General features: G+C 38.6%; 1 protein-coding gene across 7 annotated transcripts in view; it reads right to left on the reverse strand.

The window, feature by feature from the left end:
- Nucleotides 1–23,353, reverse strand: part of MAMDC2 (MAM domain containing 2) — a 398,140-nt gene that overhangs the window by 327,030 nt on the left and 47,757 nt on the right. The window lies entirely within an intron of this gene.

Raw genomic sequence — 23,353 nt, forward strand, 5'->3', positions numbered from 1 at the left:
ACACAGCAATTACTCAGTGACTCCAATGAACTGAAACTTATTCAATAATGTAGATTATTTACCAAAAGTAAATTCAAAAATAAGACATAGTAATAAATTAAAAAGGCAATTTGTCACGTTAGAAATTTTTTCTACCATCAATTTCTTTTTTTCAAAATGAGAAAGAGCAAAGTATCTGTTATATGGATTCATAACATGTGCTTCTGGCATTTAAAGAGAGTTTAAAGAAGGCTGACAAACATAAGCTGAAAAAACATGTAGATGGAAGAGGGAAAAATATTCCAAACATCTTGACTACAAGGGTGGATAGAAATAATAATAATGGAGGGATTGGGGAATAGGGAAGGAAAAAGGAAGTGAAGTGGCCTACAGAAGAAGTATCTATTTTTGCAAAGCTTTCTTAGGTGACATAAAGGAAGCTGAACCCAAACATCCCTCAGAAGAGGCCTTGTTATTGAGGGAATACAGGGCTAAGATTATGTAAGGGACACTGAGGTACTCAAGAATTCATCCATCCATCCATCCATCCATCCACCTATCCACCCATCCATCCATTCAATTGTCTATTCATTCAGGAAATATTTTAAGTACCTACTACATGCCAGGAGGGGATGCCATGGGAAACAACCCTAATGCAGTCCTTGCCTTCAGTTGCTCACAGCCAAGCAAGAAACACAGACAAACAAGAAAATTCTACAATGGGCACAGGGTTGTGGAAGCAGAACAGCATCCACTCACCTGGATGGGGCACCGAGAATCCAAGTCAGGAGACCCTAGGCCCACCTCATCCCACTGTTTTGGGACTAGGCCCCTACACTGCATTCAAACTATACCCTTGCTTCCCCACCTCTGAGAGGAGAGCAGAGAACTGCATAGAACATAGCAGAGAGAGAGCCCAGGGTAGAGCAGCAGAGCTCAGGCATGTGAACTCTCTGCCCTCCTAACATCTGAGCATTAAATTGCAAAACACTAAAAGCATTTTGGTACCATATCAGCATTTTTAGAGAGCCTCACAGGAAACTCTCACTTAAATCCTTAGGGGGGAATATTGAACATCAAAAACCAGGAGTGAGAGAGTGAATGGGGCCATGGGTTTGAGTCATTGCTCAGGTCCTAGCTGTGTGACGTTGGGCAAGTCACTTAATGTTTCTGTGCTTTCATTTCCACAGTGTAAAATGAGGACAGACGTAATACCCATGAGATTTTTGCAAAATGAAAAAAATAAAAGCAGAAGATCCTTTATTACTGTCAAGCACCATAAACACTTATGTATAGTGAATACTAATCCACCAAATTTCTGGTGTACAAGAATTGCAACTTTAGTTTTTCCATAATTGTACTTAATTTCTTTTCCAAATGCTCATATTGCCAAGATGGAAAAACCTTAATCTTGGTCAATTATGGATCCCTTCCAACTCTCAAGAGCTTGTGTGATGCTGCAAAGCCAAGAATCCATTTCTGTTGTCATCATCTCTCCCTGCTGACATCCGTGGAAACCTCCTCATTCTCCTGTGGTCTTCTAGTATGGATCCACACAGATCTCTGCTCTGCCCTCCTGGTCCTGCCACATGGACTCTGTGTAGACTGGCACTCTGCCACAAGCATGCCATTTTCTAGGCCACCAAGAACCTTCTTGTGTCCCTCTCCACCCAGGGTTCCTGGAAGCCAAATGCCATCCCTAAGCTGTTTGCCTGGCCCATCAAAGTTTCATGGTCCCACCACACTGGGCTTGGGAGGCACACAGAAGCCCCACAGTTCAACACCTCCAAAATCATTACCCGGGAATAGAGGGCTAGGCAGTGACAGGCCCACCTGCTCAGGGATTTCTATAAGGTCTTAATTCCAATTTGGGGGTCCCAGACAAACCCACATGCTCTCGGCTTCTCTGGTGCCCTCCATCTTCAGTCCATGAACTCTTCATCTCCCAAGGGACGGGGCACCCCGGCCCTTTATCTCCTCTTCCAAATCCAGGGCATCATCCTAAAACCCATCTTAAAACCCATGCTTTTGAACCCAGAAGCCAAGAACTTGGTGTTTTTATTGCTTTCTATGTCTTTCTTCCCTGAGGCAATAAAACCAGACTATCTCCCAGGGAGCATGAGAATGAAGGGGAAAAAGATAGTTAACATTTCATTGTGTGACCCTCAGTGCTCACTTCTTTACTGGTTACCACAGGCACAGTGCCCAGGGTACACGGTACTTTTAGGGTCCCACAAGAGTGTTTTAATAATTTTTTAATCATAAAATAAGAATATAATCCATCTTAGATTGTAGCCATCTTTCTACCAATGTAATCATAAACTGTCATTTTTAACTTTTTTTTTTAAATGGAGGAAAGGAGCCCATGAAGGCAAAGATAGTTAATGTCCATGAAAATCAGAATGCGGTCCTCATTATGCCACCAAATATTTTAAGTTGTATTATAACTAGATTTTTACAAAAGATGCAGATACGTTTACTTAACAGCAATCTCAGTACTAAAAGTCCAGCACTGAAAACACGAATCTATAATGAAAATATTTCTGGAGAGGACTGCGCTAATGCAACTGGCATTTCCTAGGGTCTGCCAGCTGCCCGTGAATGTGGTGCCCACAGCCCCCCGTAAGTTATGAGAGATAGACAACTAAAGAAGACCTGCCCCTACTTCTCAGAGGCTGCCAGCCGAGCAAAGAGAAATATGGGTGTTTAAAAATTGTAAAGTATATAGAATAGAATATAAATATAAAATACATATTTACTACATACTAAATATATTATATAATATATATAATACTATACTATATATACTATATACACTATATACTATATACTATAGTATATATAGTATGGTATTATACCATACTATAAAATATATACAGTAAAAGTGATTAGGGTATTATAAAGGAAATGAGAGACTTAATTAATTCCCTGATTATTTTGTCAGGTGAATATTGGCTTGTGCCTCAGTTTCTCTGACATGAACTGAGAATCATACACTGAGGAAACAACTGAACCAATAGATTGAGAGTCTTAAGTGAAAAGTGACATGTCAATGCAAAATACTATTATATGTAATAATACTTTGTCTTTCTACACTATGCTTTAGTTGAGAGTTTTCAATACTTTGTTAATGCCAACTAAGCCTTACAGCATCTTTATGAGACACATATCAAGGTATAATAATAGATAATAAAGGAATACACACACACACACACACACACACACACACACACACACACGTTAAAATCCTGGATTGTGAGTAACTTGTTCTGCAAGTGTTCCAAAAGATGAGCAAACATTTCTAACAAACTTTAACTTGATAAACGAGCAATGTCTTTCAATATGAGTAGTACATGAGGTAGAATGTCACATAATCACAAATGAACCAATGGTTCTTCTCTCTCTCTCTCTCTCTCTCTCTGCACAATTGTGGGTGATCATCTCCCATGCTCAGATGCTTGGTCTCAGGCTGTGGTGTTGGACAGAAATCAGTGATTTTTTCAGAACATTGGAAGGTGCCCACAACTGGCATCTGACTATTGCATCAAACTGTTGGATCTCAAGCAATAGCAAGAGATTATGGAGGTGAGCTCGTCTGCAGAGGAAAAGGAGAAAAAGGTGGAGAAATCCCTCACTTCAAATGAGATCAGGAAGATGTGTAAAATATGGGAAACACTACAAAGTTTTGTAGAAAATCACCACCCGAACAAGGCTGTAGCAGTGTGAATGATGAATCTGTTTAACAACAACACTATGTCACATTTCCGTGAAATCCTCAAAAGGAGGCAAAAAAAAAAGTGTCATTGGATAGGTTCCTTGTTAAAGTTGCATGAAAAGAAAAAGACTCCATTGAGCCAACAGATAGCAGTGATTCCATTAGTGACAGTGAAAGTCGTCCTACATAACAACCCTCCTCTCTCTTGTCTCCCTCACACCGGCCACAAAGGTTTTCAAAACCAAGTGCAGGTTAGTTTGTTTATTTGTCTTTATATTTTGTATTTTCTTTATTATGTTGTATTATATTACAATATTATAATCATTTTTATATGCATATTTTTAGGTTGTGAACGAATCATCTGAGTTCCCATTATTTCTTATGGGGAAATTGGCTTTGACATACAAGTGCTTTGGATTACAAGTATGTTTCCGGAACAAACTGTGCTCTCAAATGAAGACTTTACTGTATTTTAATAGCTTTGTTCTCCTTGCTACCTGCATTTATTAATGGTCACCATACAAGTGACCATAACCTGTTGTTTATTGCAACAGAAATTCTTTAAGAGAAAATAATAAAATAAACAAATAACAATAAAATAAAATTTACAATGTCTCTGGAGTAGTACCTTTCAAACTTTTTGAGCACAGCCCCACTCAACCCACCCCAACCCACCTAATGCCTGAAGGCATTTTTAGTTGCTATGTCAGGAGGTGGAGGGTTGTTACTGGCGTCGAGTGGCTAGAGGCCATGATGCTGGAAAACATCCTACCCTGCACAGAACAACTCCCTGTCCAACAAGGAATTACCTGGCTCAAAATGCCAAAAGTGTCAAGGTTAAGAAAGCTCTAGGGAACAGTTGTATACCAGACTCTTATATCAGTGGTTCCCAAAACCTGAATGTTTCATGGAAGAAATAACAAAACAATCCCCTAAAATCTGTAGAACCAACATAAAATTGCCAACTTTTGTTTTGACAGAAACATTATTTTGACAGAAAATAAAATAGCCATTGGGGCGCCTGGGTGGCTCAGTCGGTTAAGCGTCCAATTTCGGCTCAGATCATGATTTCGCGGTTTGTGAGTTCGAGCCCGCATCAGGCTCTGTGCTGACAGCTTGGAGCCTGGAGCCTGCTTCGGATTCTGTGTCTTCCTCTCTCTCTGCCCCTCTCTGTCTCTCAAAAATAAATAAATGTTTAAAAAAAGTTTTTTAATAAAAATAAAATAAAATAAAATAGCCATCTATTGCCTTTAATAGGAAGACTCCTAACACTAAAGATACGTAAAAACCATCTCAGATTCCTTTAAACCAAATACAGTTAGCTATATACAAAACTTGCTACATTGTCTTTACAGTTCGTATTATCACCTTGGATTGGTAATAAGGTCATTGTTGACCAGCACTGGTCTAGTCTACTGACTGGCTTCTCCAGACATTAATTTGTCCAGACATGAATTTGACAGCAGCTGGTCAGCAGTCAGTTCAAGGTCAAAGCTACTTGAATACAGATACTCCATGCTGCTGACTGAAGGAAGAGCTGTGTCTTCCATGCCAAGCATGCAAATACTGCTGACATTCTTGCTGGTCCACAGGGCTCCCTGCCAACATCTTCCTTGACAAGCAGCCTTCCTTCTGCTTAGGACCCTGCTCTGTCAAGCCCAGAGCTGAGTGCTATGGCTATTTCGTTACATGAGTATTCTTTATGTAAGATATCCTTAATAATAAGAGATGAAACTTGCATTCTCTACCTTGTTGTGGGAGAGATAGCATGAATATGAATAGAATTGGGAATGGAGAAAGAACTGACAGGACAGGATCAGAGTTGCCAACTGTATGAAAAGGAGCTTGGAACCATGATCCTGTTGTCAAAAATGCCAGAACTGATTCAGAGGGGATTAAGGTCAATGGAATCTAGTAAGTCAAAGCTAGCACGAGCAGGTCTTATTATGGACAAATGCCCAACATATCCAGTTGGTAATAACTTCCTACCACCAATCCTACAATCACTGGAGCCCTCTAGATCCTGAACTTTCTATCTTCTCTGGCCTAACGTGGTCCCAAGTAATGCCTTGTCAAAAGAACTTTCCGGGTCTGCTTCTGGGGTCCTTTGGAAGCTTGGGTTTCCTACCACAAAAGTTGCATGATTCCACATCAAATCAGATCTGTTAGCGTCCCCTGAGTAAACACATACAACTCCTCCTGTGAGTTGTAGAAAAGACTCAAGTCGGAGAACACTCAGGCAAGGACCTGCAGTTCTCCTCAGGCTGCTCCAAGCCAGAGTGGTTCAGCTCCCAGTGGAGGACAGGGTGGGGTTAGGCCATAGGATTCTCCATGCAGGAAAGGAAACCAACTCATACTCTAGTGAACCAAATGACATTCAAGTTATACTGAAGTTTACTCTCACTTTCTGGGGTCCCATGTCTATGTGGGGTATGCAATAAAACCTTTATCACTGCTCCACCTTTCACATTTTTTCTTTATAACTGTTCATTAATGAATCTACCTTCTCATTACACTAAGAGTATTTTAAATGGCAGGGATTATTCTTTGTTCATTTTCATAATCTCAGTACCTAGCTTAGTCTAATACATTATAAATGCTCATTAAATCTTACATGATTGATTGATTGAATGTTCTTACATTGTGCTACTGTCACCTTAATATAAATGTTGAAAGCAGAGGCTTTCAAATGTGTCCATAAAAATAAAGAGCATCCTGGCTCACTCTGCAAAAGCACACAGAAAGGAGTGATTATGCATATAGAGATGCTAGTCCTTTGCAACAAAAACTTGTCTCTAGAGGAATTATAAATCTGCTTGCTGAATGGGAAAGCTCTCAACATACATATGCATAACTCTGATTGCAATGGGGGTGTGAATCTAAGCGATATCTGACCTGAGAACAATGAAAGTCCTAGCTGTCTAGCTTCTCGTTACTTGACAAGAGACACCTTTTCTTTGTGAATTTCAAAGATGTTAAAAATGTTTAGTTAAGACTCCAGATGGAAGAATATATTAATTTTAAATTTTAGAATTATTAATGTAGTTCACAACTACTCTGTCAGTTATTGTATTTTCTGATTTAAATCTAACCCACAAGAGAAGAGAAAGACCTTTTCTATTAGGTTTTATAAACATCTGCTATCTAGAACTTTAAAAGAAAATTACCCCAGAGAGTCAGCTATATTTCCTGACACCTTAAAAGCATAAAACCAGCAGAATCAAAGGCTACAAAGAAACATTTGACAATGCTCTTTAAAGATTTCATGGGAAAATGATTTACGTGCCAAGGTAGTGTTATTTGGTAGCACACTCATCAAACTGACAAATGAAGACTTTTAGATATATCTGCAGAGTCATAAAGGAAATCTTGTGTCCTTGGGAGAAATGATGACATTTCAAACTTATGAAGAGGGATTCTGGTTTTCAGTGTGTCTCATGCCATATGTGATTTGTGCATCTATAACCTGAAACCACAGAATTTGAAGCCTAAACTGCACTCAAAAGACAATGACTTGACAAAGGCAGATAAGTGAAGTCATTTTCTTCACTCGACATATATTGAGTGGCATGTAAATAAGACCCTTCATTATTATGAATTTTCTTTCATAAAATCTTCAGAAAAAGGAGGCCCTATGGAGAATATTGGGAGGAAACAAAAAGGAGTCTAGTAGTGGGAGCCTGTGTCTAAACAGTTTAAATGTTAAATAAATGTTGTCAGTCTGACTAACTGCCAAACAATGACTTTGAAAACAGATGTAAGGACATGTAGTAGACAGAGTGACACTGTAATTGATGATCCCACCTGGAACACTTTCAGAGGGAAATGAGGTACTAAGTCCACAGGGAGGGGTGGAAACCAGGTCTTTCCCGGTCAAACCAGGATCAGGACATTCCATTACTCCATGTTTCGACAATCATATCTCAGTGATCTTCAAATCCTAGGATGCTTTTCGGGGTTTCTTTGATCTTGACCTCCAGAATCAACTTATATTGACTGAATAAAGACACTCTGGAAGGTGGAAAAGTAAGACTAAAGAGAGACAGAGTTTTTCAAGTGTACTATAGACTGGTAATTACAAGAGTCCAAAGAAAACCTTGACTATATATCTTACATGAATGGCATGAAGACCAGTTTGCTTCCCTGCAAAACAAAAAGCAAACACCTGATCACCTGTATAAGCTCCTTCCCTACAGTCTTAATATTGCTGGTTTAAATAATTTGAGTTAACTGTTCTAGAATAACATCAAAAGGTTATATTATGTGAGCTTACAGCCCATTTTAATGCACACTTCTGTGAACCCATGAGCAAGGCATATTGCCTTGGTATTACAAGGTTCTTTGGTTTCAAAGCAATTCATTTCATTTACGTGAGAAACAAATGAATAAGCCTTTCTTCATAAATAGAATCTAAAGTTTATTCTTCCATTATGAACATAGTTATACAAATAAGCATTTTCCCCATGTCTTCCCAGAAATCATTCAAAAGCAGCCAAGGAAGTGGAAAAATTAAAAGCAAACTAAATTTTTGGCAAAGTCAGAAGTTATAATCCCCAGATCACATTGTGTGCAAGGACTCTCATAAGCAGCCAAGATCCAGTCAAAGACAAGTGGAAGCAAAGAATGTGTCAAAGACAAGTGGAAGAAGTAGAGACAAGAGACTGTAGTGAGAAATCTCAGTAATGAGATTGGCCAGAGGTGGGAACTCTTGGAGTGACAGCCAAATGATATTTCCATAGTTATGCAAATAAATTCACAATGGAAACAATGGAAAATGCTAGATAAAATACATAGTTTTTAAATTCCAACACATTAAACGGATTTAAGGGCTGAAAATCCAGTGGGGGAATTTCCCGGCCAATTTTTGGATGAAAGCCTGTAACCAAAGGGTTAAGTAGAATTTCAAAACACTAAATCTGCTGATGCCCTTGAGGTGTTTGCCAACACTGCACATGAGCAACAATCTCAGGTTTGGAAGGACAAAACTCTGGCCCTAGAGCCCACCTAGGAGGGGAGTTTTATAAGAAAGTCTTTCATATGTGATAGACATTGTGCTTGCTAGTATACTTTCTCTTTCTTTCCTGGGAACACAAGAGGTTCCCAGGTTAGTGGGAGAGGTTAGTGGCGCCATTTGATTAGTACTGGATAATAAAATAAATTTTAGCTGAAGTAACAGATGTCATTTCTTTGACAGTGAAAGCTCTTTTACAATTCTCAACTCTTTCTTCCGCTGCCGGAGCAGTCCATGACTTCCTAGATGATAGAGCCTAAATCATCCTGAATTGCAGAGTACCTATGTGGAGGAGCGCCTACTCCCCACCAACAACCTACAGTCAACTTTGTGAGAGCAAGAAGTAAACCTTTATGTGCTTAAGCTACTGAGATTTGCAGGGCTGTTATCACGGATTAAGTTTAGCCTATTCTAACACAGAAATCAGTACCAAAAGTGGGTGGGTATTATTGTAACAAAAATCTAAAATATATGGCATTGGAAAAGGCAGGCAAAGACAATAGGTAACTGATATTGCAGGCTGGAAAGGCAAAACAATTCAAAGCCCCAGTAGGTAAAGAGTCAACTCATGTACCTAGAACAGCCAGAGAAAGAGATTGGGACAAAGTTTGTTAATTCTATGTGTGAACTGTGATTGCTTTTTGCCAAGGTATTTATAAAAGAGAGAGAGGTAAATTCAGAAAGTTGGCTGATTTACAAGAAGATAAAGGAAATGAGAGATTCCCGAAATTTGGGACCTGAAAAGTTGGAAGAGTCAGCAACTTTTAGATTTCAAACAGTAAGAGAGAAAACTGAGATCTTTTTGAGACAAAGTTCTATCAAAGCCGAGCTTCACAGCAATGTTCACCCCATTGTTAGACACTCCCAATGAATTAAGTTGTATTTAAACAAACATCTGCCTAAGGAGATAGCCATGCAGAAATTCCCACGGCTTCTGATTTCTGTAACTACAGCAGTCTCAAAGTGATAATCGAGATATTATGAGGAGAAAAAGTAAGGAAATATAGCAGAATTCTGACTAGAAAGAATTGTGAGGTTATTAGCAGTTGGAACTATCTGGATTCAAACAAAAATACTGGTGAAGTTCTTAAAAATTGTTCTTCCAAATAAGCCAGGAGTCTGCACTTAAAATCCTTTAAAATATCCTTAGGCTCCCAAACTTTTGGAAATAGGAAATGAACGGAGAAAGCCGAACAGCTCACAGAAGAGCAGTTTACAACATCCATTGCAGGTGTGGTCAAGGAGAATAATAGAAAAGATCACACACTGAGCACAGCCAAAGACCACAGAGAACAATGGGAAAGGGAGCCTGCTTTCAGAAAGCAGAATTGGATCTAACAGAATCAGAATCTAACAAAGAACATTCCTGGCACCAATGGGCTCTCAAACAATGCATACCTGACAGGATTTAAGAATGACTGTGGACGAATGACATTTCTGTCACTTCTGTCCTTCCTCTTTCTGACCAAGAGTGCTTATTCCAGTTATCTGTCCATGTCCTGCCATTATGTACTGGGAGAAAAAATTTGTCTTTTTGCTTTATAGGTTTTTGAAGCAAGTAGAGCTACAGCTAGATTTCATAGAGAGACAATAGCATAACATGCGGCGATCTTGAACTTTTGACCTGCGACTGGGTAGAGTTTGGGTCATTATCCTTGCATAAATGACTGAATACTGTATATGGAAAGAGTGAAGCCAATTTTTGGTGTCCTGCCTGAACACAACACATGTAACTTTTACAAAAATTAAGAACAAATATTTTATGTTTGAAAGATATAAATGACAATGCAATAAAACACACAGTGTGTACAGTGTGCTCTTGGTTTTGGGGGTAGATTCCCGTGATTCATCGCTTACATACAACACCCAGTGCTCATCCCAACAGGTGCCCTCCTCAATACCCATCACCCACCCTCCCCTCCCTCCCACCCCCCATCAACCCTCAGTTTATTCTGTTTTTAAAAGTCTCTTATGGTTTGGCTCTCTCCCTCTCTAACTTTTTTTTTTCCTTCCCCTCCCCCATGGTCTTCTGTTAAGTTTCTCAAGATCCACATATGAGTGAAAACATATGGTATCTGTCTTTCTCCGCATGACTTATTTCACTTAGCATAACACTCTCCAGTTCCATCCACGTTGCTGCAAATGGCATGATTTCATTCTTTCTCATTGCCAAGTAGTATTCCATTGTATATATAAACCACATCTTCTTTATCCATTCATCAGCTGATAGACATCTAGGCTCTTTCCACAATTTGGCTATTGTTGCAAGTGCTGCTACAAACATTAGGGTACATGCGTCCCTATGAATCAGCACTCCTGTATCCTTTGGATAAATTCCTAGTAGCGCTATTGCTGGGTCATAGGGTATTTCTGTTTTTAATTTTTAAAAGGAACCTCCATAGTGTTTTCCAGAGTGGCTGCACCAGTTTCATTCCCACCAACAGTGCAAGCGGATTCCCATTTCTCCACATCCACACCAGCATCTGTTGTTTCCTGAGTTGTTAATTTTAGCCACTCTGATTGGTGTGAGGTGGTATGTCAGTGTGGTTTTGATTTGTATTTCCCTGATGATGAGTGATGTTGAGCATCTTTTCGTATGTCTGTTGGCCGTCTGGGTGTCTTCTTTGGAAAAGGGTCTATTCATGTCCTCTGCCCATTTCTTCACTGGATTATTTGTTTTTCAGGTGTTGAGTTTGATAAGTCCTTTACAGATTTTTGATACTAACACTTTATCTGATATGTCATTTGCACATATCTTCTTCCATTCCATCGGTTGCCTTTTAGTTTTGTTGATTGTTTCCTTTGCAGTGCAGAAACTTTTTATCTTGGTGAGGCCCCAACAGTTCATTTTTGCTTTTAATTCCCTTAACTTTGGAGATGTGTTGAGTAAGAAATTGCTTTGGCTGAGGCAAAGAGGTTGTTGCCTGTTTTCTCCTCAGTTTCCTGTCTCACATTTAGGTCTTTCATCCATTTTGAGTTTATTTTTGGCATGGCGTAAGAAGGTGGTCTAGTTTCATTCTTCTGCATGTTGCTGTCCAATTCTCCCAGCACCATTTGCTAAAGAGACTGTCTTTTTTCCATTGGATATTCTTTCCTGCTTTGTCAAAGATTAGTTGGCCATACATTTGTGTGTCCAATTCTGGGTTTTCCATTCTATCCCACTGGTCTATGTGTCTGTTTTTCTGCCAATATCATACTGTCTTGATGATTACAGCTTTGTAGTAGAGGCTAAAGTCTGGGATTGTGATGCCTCCCGCTTTGGTTTTCTTTTTCAAAATTACTTTGGCTATTCTCAAAGCTAGAACAAACAATCCTAAAATTTTCATGGAATTACAAAAGACCCTGAGTAACACATTTTTAAGGAGATCCTTCTTCAATCTGAAAATATTTAAACACTTTATCAAACTACTCTTGAATCAAAGATCAATACAAACTTAAATTGCTGAATTTCTAAAAAATACCAATAAATTGAAATATCACTTACAAGAAGCCATAGGATATAGCTATACCAGTAGACAGAAAAAATTTCTAAGCTTTAAGTACTTATATCAAGAAAAATGAAATGAATATAAGTAAAACATCTAATTCAAAAACATAGAAATAGAACAATCAAGCCAAAAGAAACCAGAATGTACAATAATTCAAGATTTAAAAAGCAGATAAAAGCAGAATTAAATACTTTAGAAAACAGAATAAACAAGTAAGCAAAATGGACAAACATCTAATAATCAAGAAAAAGGGTAGGGGAGATATAAACAAAATAGAGTGATATAATATCCACATTATGGAATATTATTAGGCAATAAAAGGAAATGGAGTACTGATGCATGCTACAACATGGATGAAACTTGAAAACATTATGCCAAGTAAAAAAAAAAAAAAAAGCCAGTCACATAGAACAGTATATTATTTTATTCCATTCATACGAAAGGTTCAGAATTGGCAAATCTACACAGACAGAAAGTAGATTAGTGGTTTCTAGGGCTTGAGGATTGGTGAGGGCAGGGGGGGTGGATTCAGGAGTAACAGATAAAAGGAACAAGATTTCTTTTGATGTTAATCAAAATGTTCTCAAGTCAATTGCTTTGACAGATGTTCAACTAGGTGAATATACTAAAAGCCACTGAATTACACAATTTAAAAGGTTGATATGTATAGTGTGTGATTTATATCTTAATAAGGTTGTTAAAATAGGATATAGCCATTAAAATAGAAGAAAAAATTTTAAAGCATTAAAGACTACTTTCCATAACTCTATGCAAATATATTTGGAAAGCTAGATAGCACTTGTAACTTTCTAAGAAAAGCAATTTACCAAAATTGTCCTCAGTAGAGACAGAAAGTCTAAATAGACAATTCTCAAATAAAGAATAGAGAATGCTGTCAAAGAAAAAAAGAGTTGTCTGCCAAACAGGACCAGGCCTCGATGATTTTATTGTAGAAGGAAATTTCTTATCTGTATCTTAATGTCTAGAAGAATGTTTGACTTGCCTTGATGTCCTCAAGTGTCAGAGGTACAAAGGTATGGATAAGGTCAATAGGACCTACAGTGGATCATGCTACTTACATTCACTACACTCACTTTGACATAAGTGTAAAACAACCACAGGCAGCCTTTCCAAATTATTTATACTTATTATAAGATGGTTTAACACACACAAATACAATTTAAAAAAACCCATGCAAGGGGCGCCTGGGTGGCGCAGTCGGTTAAGCGTCCGACTTCAGCCAGGTCACGATCTCGCGGTCCGTGAGTTCGAGCCCCGCGTCGGGCTCTGGGCTGATGGCTCAGAGCCTGGACCCTGTTTCTGATTCTGTGTCTCCCTCTCTCTCTGCCCCTCCCCCGTTCATGCTCTGTCTCTCTCTGTCCCAAAAAAATAAATAAACGTTAAAAAAAAAAATTAAAAAAAAAAAAACCCATGCAATAGATTAGGTTAGATTACATTAGATCTCTCTAATAAATCACACAATACATATACTTCTATTGAGGTCTAGATAGAAGGCCACAATATGTTCATCTCTAGATTGCCTGCATGAAATTTTGGTTGCTTTGCTGGCATGCACCTCTACACTGAGAGTAGGTGCCACTAAGTTCTGAAAGTTCAGGATTTTTAGACAGTAATGAGTAGAGAATTCCTTTTCTGTGATGGTCACACACCATGGAGTTTTTCTGTTCATACCCTTGTTATGAATGGCCATATGTAAATTAGCTGACCTGAATGTGTTGGCCCTAGATATATATTAGCTCTGTTGTCCCCACTCATCTGGCTGTAATTATGGATATGTAACTTAGGCATCACATAAATAGATGGTTAAATGCTATTAAGATGCTATGACCATTCCTAAAACTAAGAGTCACAATTCTTGGAGCACCTGGGTGGCTCTGTCAGTTGAGTGTCCAACTTCGGCTCAGGTCATGATCTCGCAGTTCACGAGTTTGAGCCCCATGTCAGGCTCTGTGCTGACAGCTCAGAGACTGGAGCCTGCTTCGGATTTTATGTCTCCCTCTCTCTTTGTCCCTCCCCTGCTCACACTCTGTCTTTCTCTGTCTCTGTCTCAAAAATAAATAAACATTAAAAAAAAATTTAAGAGTCACAATTCTTGTAATCACACACTTTACATTACTAGATACTGATAATTACACAATAAAAAATGTCCACACCTATTACCTAACACTCTAGTGGAAGGGGTAGTAATGCTCTCCACTGAAAACTAACTAACATGCCACCTTTAGTTTTCCATGTGAGCCCCTAGGAGTTAGGATGACCTCCTCTAGAAAGCTCTACCTGGTCCAAAAGGCCTAAGTGCTCCTCTTGGATGTTCCCAGAACACCCTGCTTACCCTACTACTAGCACATAACACAATGCGTAGTATTTGCCTGGTCAGCTTTGCCCACTCCTGTCACATAGTAATCTTGACCTAACTGCCAAATCTCAGACCCAGCAGAGTGCCTGCAACATAGCAGTGGTTTAATAAATATATTTTTAAAACAAATGATATTTTAAACAAAAACAGAGCTATTTAGAAATAAAAACATTTTTTAAGTGATTTTTTTTTTCAAAAGCTCATTTAACGCTTCTGGTTCCTGGTTGAGCATCTCAGTATTTTTCCAAATGTTTAAAAAATTCTGACAAGTCATTCATACATTTTAATTTCAAAATCTTCTTCCTACCACTTTCTATAAAAGAAAGATAAATTCTTTGCAATAAGTGATATTATGTTAATTCTTCCATTTGATTGAACCTAGAACAATCTGATTGGGGATCTAACATCTTACCAAAGAAACATATTATAATTCTTCTGCCAATTAATTGTTAATGCATCAAAACTTAATTAAGTCAAAATAAAGAAATGTAATATGTGACTAATAATTAAAATGTAATTTTATTTGAAAATTAAATAAAGAAAACAGTAGAAAATATTAGTATCTAAAAAAAACCCAGCAATATAATATTCAAATCTATTCAGAGTAAAGTTTTCAAAGCATTGTAAAAATATATTTATCTAATGTCTTCACAAGATTTCTTTTTACATTACATCTTTTCACATTACATCTAAGATCAAGTTTTTAAAAGCGTATTGTGTAGGTTCTGGTTGAGTGGGGTGGTGGAAAGTTTAAAGTCAAAGTAGCAGCTAATGTAGGAAATCCCTAATATATTAGTGCATATTTTCTAAACTTTTGCTATAAAATGGGGTGTTTGGAACATGGAATTCATTCTCCACTACAGTACCTCTCTATAGGATATAGCGGATACAGTAGATATCTTAGGATAGAATGGGATATAGTAGATACTTATAGGATTTTCAGCTCAGCACTCCTTTCTCCTAGTATATTCATCTTGTTCCATTGTTACTGGAGAGCTGCCATATTTCCACCTAACCTTGCCTATTCAGATGACCCCACAGAGATATGTGGTCCAAGACAGGATATCTAACCTGGAATTTTTGTATTCAATACTGAAAACACATTAAAATCAACTTTTTATTGTAGGATAAAGATACATCAGATATAAATTCCAGAACTGCGGCAGCCATGTTTTCCATAGTTTTCAATGATAAGATGAAGCAAGTACACAAAGAGGAGGAGAGAGGAGAAACTAAATGAGACCTGGTTGCATTTGCATCTTTTATTGCAGTTGTTCTTAAGGTGGAGCTGCACCCTTGTCCTCCTTACCTGGTAATCAACCATTTCATGACTGTAACCAGCCGATTCATTCTCTTGCTTCCTTAGGCTAGTGCAAGCTGAGTATTTGTCACTTGCAACCAAAAGAAGTCTGAGCAGTACACACAGACAATAGTACCAACACATGACTTCCCTGGCCAACTCAGATAAGTTTAGCTAATAATACTAGTTCTAGTGCTGTTAAAAACCTTGAACCCTGAGCCTGGGTATCACAGTGTCCATAGACTGAATCTCACCTTATCGAAATGTTACTGGACCCCAAATTCTTCTTACTTCCTCCCTCATTCCCCACACCCTTACCTAGAAAGAGATCATCAGTAAGAGAAAGAAAGTTTAGTGGAAAAGTATTTGTGACTGTCTGTGAGAGGAAAGACTTCAGCAGCATTATGATGTAGAGTGGCCTTTGGTGGCTCCTGTGGCCCAGGTGGGAGATGGTCCCGAGAGTAAGTAGAGGGTTGGTTCAGAGGGACTTGTCTACAGCAATGATCTTTCCTAATCTAAGTGCACCCATATGTGGAAATGCCCATTCCGTCATACTCTGCCTTAAAAGGATCCATCTTGCAAGCAAAACTTGCAAGACATTTTACTTTGGCCGCCAATTAAGTTAAGCAAAACCTCACATAAAGGTCAAGGCACAACAATCCTACAACCACCGGTCTTCAGGAAGAGAACTTGATTGGAATTTCATGAAAGAGAGCAGCACTGAAAGAAAAATTCAGTCAGGGCAAAAGGATACAGTGTGTCCTAGATTTCATCTTAAAAATAGAAAATAAGGTGCTTCTCCCCAAAACTACTACATTGAAGATCATTTGTGGGTATGTGCGTATGTTGAGGAATAAGAATGTAGGACTAGATTAAAAATAACTGTGGCGTAGGAGCTACCATTATAGAACAGAGGCAAGAATGAAAGGGTGGTTAAACCGAATGAATGTGAATAACATCATCCTTTTTACCCAACATAAAACTAGCAATTAAAAAGATATTTTAAAAAGACTCATAATAAACCATGAAGAGTGACTCAGACTCTAAAAGAGATGAAACACTGTGTCTACATTCTGATCATTTAGAGAATGTCTGCTTCAGGGAAAAGCTGCAGCAAATGACATCAAAATTTTAAAAGTAATTTTACTTTATTCTTATTATGCAGATAATACATGTTCATTGTGGAAAATGTAGAAGTGGCAAAGAGGAAAAAAGAAAAAGACGAATAATCCATAAATGTACCTACCATCCAGCAATAAGTATTTTGTGTTCTATGGTGAATGTTCTTTCAATTTCTTTTCAAAGCATATAGACCTACACTTTTAACAAAGGAATTCATTACATACTTTTTTTTTCACTTACTCATAGCAGGATTATATTTTCAAATATTCGCCTTTTCACTTTTCTTTGTTTACCTCTGTAAAATACCTTTGCTCTAATAAATTAAAGGCATCCACATTTGTCTTGGGAAGATTTAGGATTGTTTTGACAGGAATATGAAGGAAAATGAAGCATGCTGATTAACTTCTGAATGACCAAATGGAATTTTTGAGTCCTAAGTGAGGTATTATTTTTCTTGAAAGTCAGTCACTGTGGAGAAATAAAAGGTCTACATTTCTTAAGCTTCTATTAACATGACCCAGGAGCTCCCAAACATGGCTCAGATAGGGTGACCTCCTAATTTAGGTTTTAAAGCAGATCACTTGAGAAAGTGAAGAAAAACACTTTTAATAATTCTCAGGCCAATGGGAATAAACTCTCCTGGGCAGAGCACAGCACGCACACACCATCTCCAAGGGGCATTTGACGGAAGCTGTCAGAGCGCCAGCTGCGGGGAGCCATGTTGAGGGATGACATGCCCCTAGCACAGTGGCTATGGGTGACCAGCCTAAGTCAGGGGCTTGGGGAGGAGAAGCATGACAGGGGGATCCATAGAGCCAGCAAGAGCCAAAGTGGAACTAAGACTCTAAGCAGAGACATCCAGTCCTCCACAAAGTCTATTGGTCACAAACCACCAGGAGCAGGGTCAGAAGTTGAACAAAGGAGGACGTGAGCAACAACAAGGACCCACACATAGATCTGGGGGCCCCTCTCCCCACCTCCAAAATAACACACCATCTCAGTCCCTCACACACACAGATCCACTGGGGAAAGGAGAGGAGAGGACGAAGGACTCAGAAATGGTGGGCACTCTTCTGAAAGAGACAATTTTAACTTAAAACAAGCTGTTTAAACTTGAAGAGACTGAGATGCTCTTTAGTTGGCAAGTTTGAATTTTTTCCTAGTAACTAACAATTGAAAAGCCATCAGGATCAATTTTAGAAAATAAATTTTATATATGCATCTGAGTTGTGTGCAAATTTCTAGTTCTGCTATCTACTTGATGGTGAATATATTTCATGCCATTGGTCTACTATAATGCCATCTCAAATGGTCACATGATATTATAATTTAGAATTGTTTTTTTTAAGCAGGAGTTAAGAAATAAAAATATCTCTTTAAAGTGTAAATTCGTTTGTCTCTATATAAACTCAATTTCTTCTTAGTACCTGTCAGTCCCTGATAAGTTAAGCACTGCAACTAGTAAGAGTACAAGTTGAGCTCTATTTTAAATTCTTCACCATTCAAATCAGAAGAGGAGTACATTATATCCCTCGAAGCTCACTTACATAGAGGTGACCAAACATACTTCAGTGTCATCCTATTACATCAGGATCGTGGCTGTGAACATGGATTCTGGCTTTATTATGAGTTTGTGCTATCCTGTAGACTGTTTACCTCCAGGCATTTTTACAGCATAAAATAGAGGGTCCCATCCCAGTGCCTTTTGGGTTCTGTGTGTGTTCATTCTGCCCGCTCATTTGTTCATTTCTTTGATGAATGTTAACTGAGCACCTGCGGTGTCTTTATGCCTTGTCCTGAGGTTTGCTCTTCTCACCTCTCATTATTGGTCAAAATAAAAAAAAAAAAAGCCTCTCTAAAGGCTCTTCTCTCTTCTCTCCAAAGTCTATGCTGGAGGGAGGAGGGGGATGCTAGCTAGAGAAGGTCTGTGTAACTCTAGCATGGTCCTGAGTCATGTGAAGAACTCCAAATACTTCCAGGTTAGTCCCTGAGAAAGTCACTGGTTAAGTACAGGTGGAATGATACAGCAAATTAGAAAACACAGCTCTATTTTCTTCAGAAGGACACTAATGATATCTAGTTGCCTTGAAACTAGGTTCTCCCCTGCTTGTGGAGTACCTTAACTGTACCCTGTTCAGATGACACAATACAGTGTGAGTCTGAAGAGCATCACAGAAAGCTCTTTCTTTCCCAATCCAAATGATTTTCCATAGAAATCTGTAAAACTATGAAGTTCCCTACCCCACAATTATCACTGCATTTTATTTTTCATCCTTCTTTTCCTTTCTCTTTCTGTTTTCTTCCTATTATGGGGAGGGAGGTGAGGAAATGGAAGAGTAAACTGCACAGGCTCTTTACCTAGGGCTTAGGCAGGGGAGAAAAGTAATTGAAATTACATATACATAAAATTAACCTGAGGTCTTAAAACTCTAGGTGTCACCATGGAGACCAGAGCATGAACTGTCTCCATGGAGACTCAGATGATTTTTTAGACTTTAAATTATCATCACTTATTACCTGATGTCGATTTGGGCAATGAAGAGATGGGTTAAAATACATACATAACAATATAAGAAGCAGCCTCACACCAGAGAATTTTCATTAAGGGCAAATCTAGTTGTTCTGGCTCTTAGTATTCCATCATTCCAATGAGTGGGAAGATATCCCAAGAGAAGATTTCCCCTCAGCTCGGAATTCTCATGGAGCCATCTGATGATACGGCTCCACATACGCTACATGAATGAATAGAGAAAAATACTTTCTAGGAAAGGTCTCTGTGACACAGAAGCATCAGTGTGATGCAGGTGATATGCTGTGTCCATCACTCCAGCTCCAAGGAGGATATGGTGCCGAGGCAATGTCTTATTCTAGTAACGGATTGGAGATACTTTTAACAACCATGCTGGGTATATCACTTCACCAGGTCTATTATATACAGATGGTTTTCAGGCAGACTTGCATTACAAGCGACAAAAACAGAAACACAGGAATCATGCAAATGTTTAAGCTATATAAGAGGTAAAGCAGAATTTTTCCCAGTTACAGATTCTACTTTGGAAGCCTAGAGGTACAGTAACTTAACTGATCAAATACTCAGTCGAGAGGCCATCCAAATGGTATATCATAGATAGTAAGTATTCATCAATTAAAGTCATTCATAAAAGATTAAAATTTAATAAAAGTTTTAATATATAACAAGTTAATAGAAAGCAAACAATTATGACTGGAATGCATAAAAAGATAATGGTTGATTAGATTATGCATTTGGAAGTTGATACAATTTGAACTTTACACAGTTTTTTTTTTTTTTTTAAGACAGATCTTGGTGACTATTTGGCTACAGAAGGAAAATAAGGATGCCAGCGGCACAGCCCAGTCAAAGAAATGTAAATGTTTCTCACATTTTATGATCAGTTCTCATTATTTGAGGATGCTATGTTTTATAAAGTTGTCACAAATAATTAGCAAATAGTGAACCATTGCTCCTAGGGGAAATAAAGGAGTAGGTTCCTGTGAGCCTCTGGTCACATTTTCATCAGCCAATCAATATATAACCTGGTTTCATGTATGTTTCTGTTTAAATATACTTTATTTAAGGGGCGCCTGGGTGGCGCAGTCGGTTAAGCGTCCGACTTCAGCCAGGTCACGATCTCACGGTCCGTGGGTTCGAGCCCCGCGTCGGGCTCTGGGCTGATGGCTCAGAGCCTGGAGCCTGTTTCCGATTCTGTGTCTCCCTCTCTCTCTGCCCCTCCCCCGTTCATGCTGTGTCTCTCTCTGTCCCAAAAATAAATAAATGTTGAAAAAAAATTTTAAAAATAAAAAAATAAATATACTTTATTTAATATATTTTGCTGACTCGTTAACATTGAACTCACTGCCAACTGCACTATAACTCATGACTGAATGAAGTTTATTTAACACATATTTTCTGCATCCTGCACATCATGGCCTTTTTGCACTTAAGAACATTAGACAGCACTTCAGTAATACGGGGGCCATATTAACAATGAAATCACCCATAAAAAGCACAAAAATGCTCAATAGACTGTGGTGGGGGAAAAAAACCCACTTGTTTACAGTTGATAGCTGAAATAAGAACGCAGAATGTCCACTTTGTCTGATCTCACCTGGGACCATTGAGGGAGTGCGGGAGAGGGGAGGAAGAGTGACTCAAAAATTTTGTCTCTCTGTGCATGTCCATAAATGACCATGAAAATGCCTTTAGTATTGATTTGGGGTTATAAATAAATTTTAGCAAGCAGGCAAATCTTGCAGAATCTGCAAATCCACTGTACTTACCCACTGTAGAGAATTATTTCTATTTCCCTATGATGTTGCTTCTGACTATTCCATTGCACTTGCCTTTTTTCTTTTGTGCACCTATGGAACTCCTATTCTTCCTTCTAAACCCTGCTCAGGAACCAACCCCCCCACCCCCCCCCACCCCCACGCCACACACACACACACAAACCTCCGCTTCCTGTTACATTTGCCTCTTATACTCATCTCTATTTAGCACAAATCAATTACACTGAATTTATTGGTATTCTTCTTAACTGATCTATGAAATTCATTGAGGTCCATGACCATGTCCTAATACATGTATATAAGCTTTACTGTGCTTATGATGTGCCAGGCTATATGTTAAAAAGTGCTTCATGTACAATATTGTGTTTAATCTTACAATAATCCTATCATCCCCATTTTACAGTGCTAGAAACAGAGGCCCAGAGCAGTCATGTCACTTGCCATATCACATGTTGCAGAAATGGTACTGAAACCTAGAGTCCAAGTGTTTAACTATTATATTATCTTAAAAAGTTAGTATTAGCCGCCATGTATTACTGACCACTTACTATGTCCAGGCATGGTGTTAAATGCTTTTGCCAAATTAACTCATTGAATCTACTTTACCTCTGTGTCTCGAACACATAGCAAAGTGCATGACACATGAATGTTTCTTGAATTGAATTTATTTCCTTCTGCTCCCAAATGTTCTTTCTAAAACCAACAGCATGAGAACTCTACGTTTTCAGCAGTGACCAGATGACTTCCATGTCGCACCACACTTCTCCCCCACCAAATTCCTCATCTCCTTCTCATTTATGCTCTTCTGTAGTTCTGCTATTGATATCTATGATGTCCACAAGTCATGGTAGTGTATAAGAGAGAAGCAGTTCTTCTTTGTCTTTAACAAAGTTCTTTCTCTTTAACAATCATTTCTAATAGTGATTTATATTATGACCTCATCTTCACAGAGTAACAAAATCACGCAAGAGCTAAGTGTTTTACTTGAAGTCTGTGAGGTAAGCCCAGTATGAAGCTAAGAGAGGATTTTCTATCTCTCTATATAGCATTGGGTTCCAAATCTATCCAGCTTCTAACATTGAGTTCAAAATAGGCAGAGAGTCAGTTTTAGGGATAAAAAGTCAAATTAGGGGAGTGGACTTATAGGAAAGTGGGTAGGCTGTAGAAAGTTTGCACGACACAAACTGCAGGGCTCACATACATTACATGAATGAATGGGATCAAGGAGGGCTTAGCCTTAGGGCTAGAGTCAAGTCAAATCAGTCATCTTTGTTCAAAGGCAAGTATAAAGGAGACAATCTTTTCCCTTGTCTCCACCCTCTGCCTCAGAATATCCCAAATACTCTGAAAGTAATTATTGTCAATAATACAGGAAAATGACCCAAAAGACAAAGTTCTAAATGCCCTAATGCCTAATTTTTTCCCAGTTGTCATGGTTTTGCTATTAGTCACTGCAATATTTAATAAAGCAAGAGAATCTCTAGGTGAATTTGAATTCCCAAACCCAAAGCAGATGAAGTAAATCAAATGCCTCCTGGAGTCAGGCGAGAACCTCTATGAGTGAAATTCCCAGAGAAGGAACTCCCATCTTATAGGGTAGACAGTGCTCAGTTCCAATAACTGCAAGAAGGAATAAATTCTCTGCTGCCAGGCCCTTCAACTTTTCAAGAGAAGACACAATCTTGAAGGTTTATGTACTATTTCTTAATTTTAAATGTGGGCAGTTAATTAAAAAAAATAAATACAGTGCATGCAAAAAAAAAAAAACCACAAAAAAACAAACAAACAAAAAAACTATGTCCATTGGCCTTAGCCACTGGGAGATGCCAGTTTGTAATCTCTGGCCAGTAGAGTCTTAGTGGCCTAGGGAATATTTAGGGACCTCTTTCAAATCATCCCATATGCTTCACTGCCCCCAAGAAATGGCAGCCCTGGAGGCCATCCTCTGGACAGCCATCTCCCTCCTGCTGTCCCCTGGTGTCCTAATGGACCCTTCCTTTTTTAAGTAGTTATCTCAGAAACGTGATTTCCAGGCCTCTGCAAACAGCCTCGC

The sequence above is a fragment of the Herpailurus yagouaroundi genome, unplaced genomic scaffold (assembly GCF_014898765.1).
Source record: "Herpailurus yagouaroundi ecotype Mexico unplaced genomic scaffold, PumYag 199, whole genome shotgun sequence".
Lineage (NCBI taxonomy): Eukaryota > Metazoa > Chordata > Mammalia > Carnivora > Felidae > Herpailurus > Herpailurus yagouaroundi.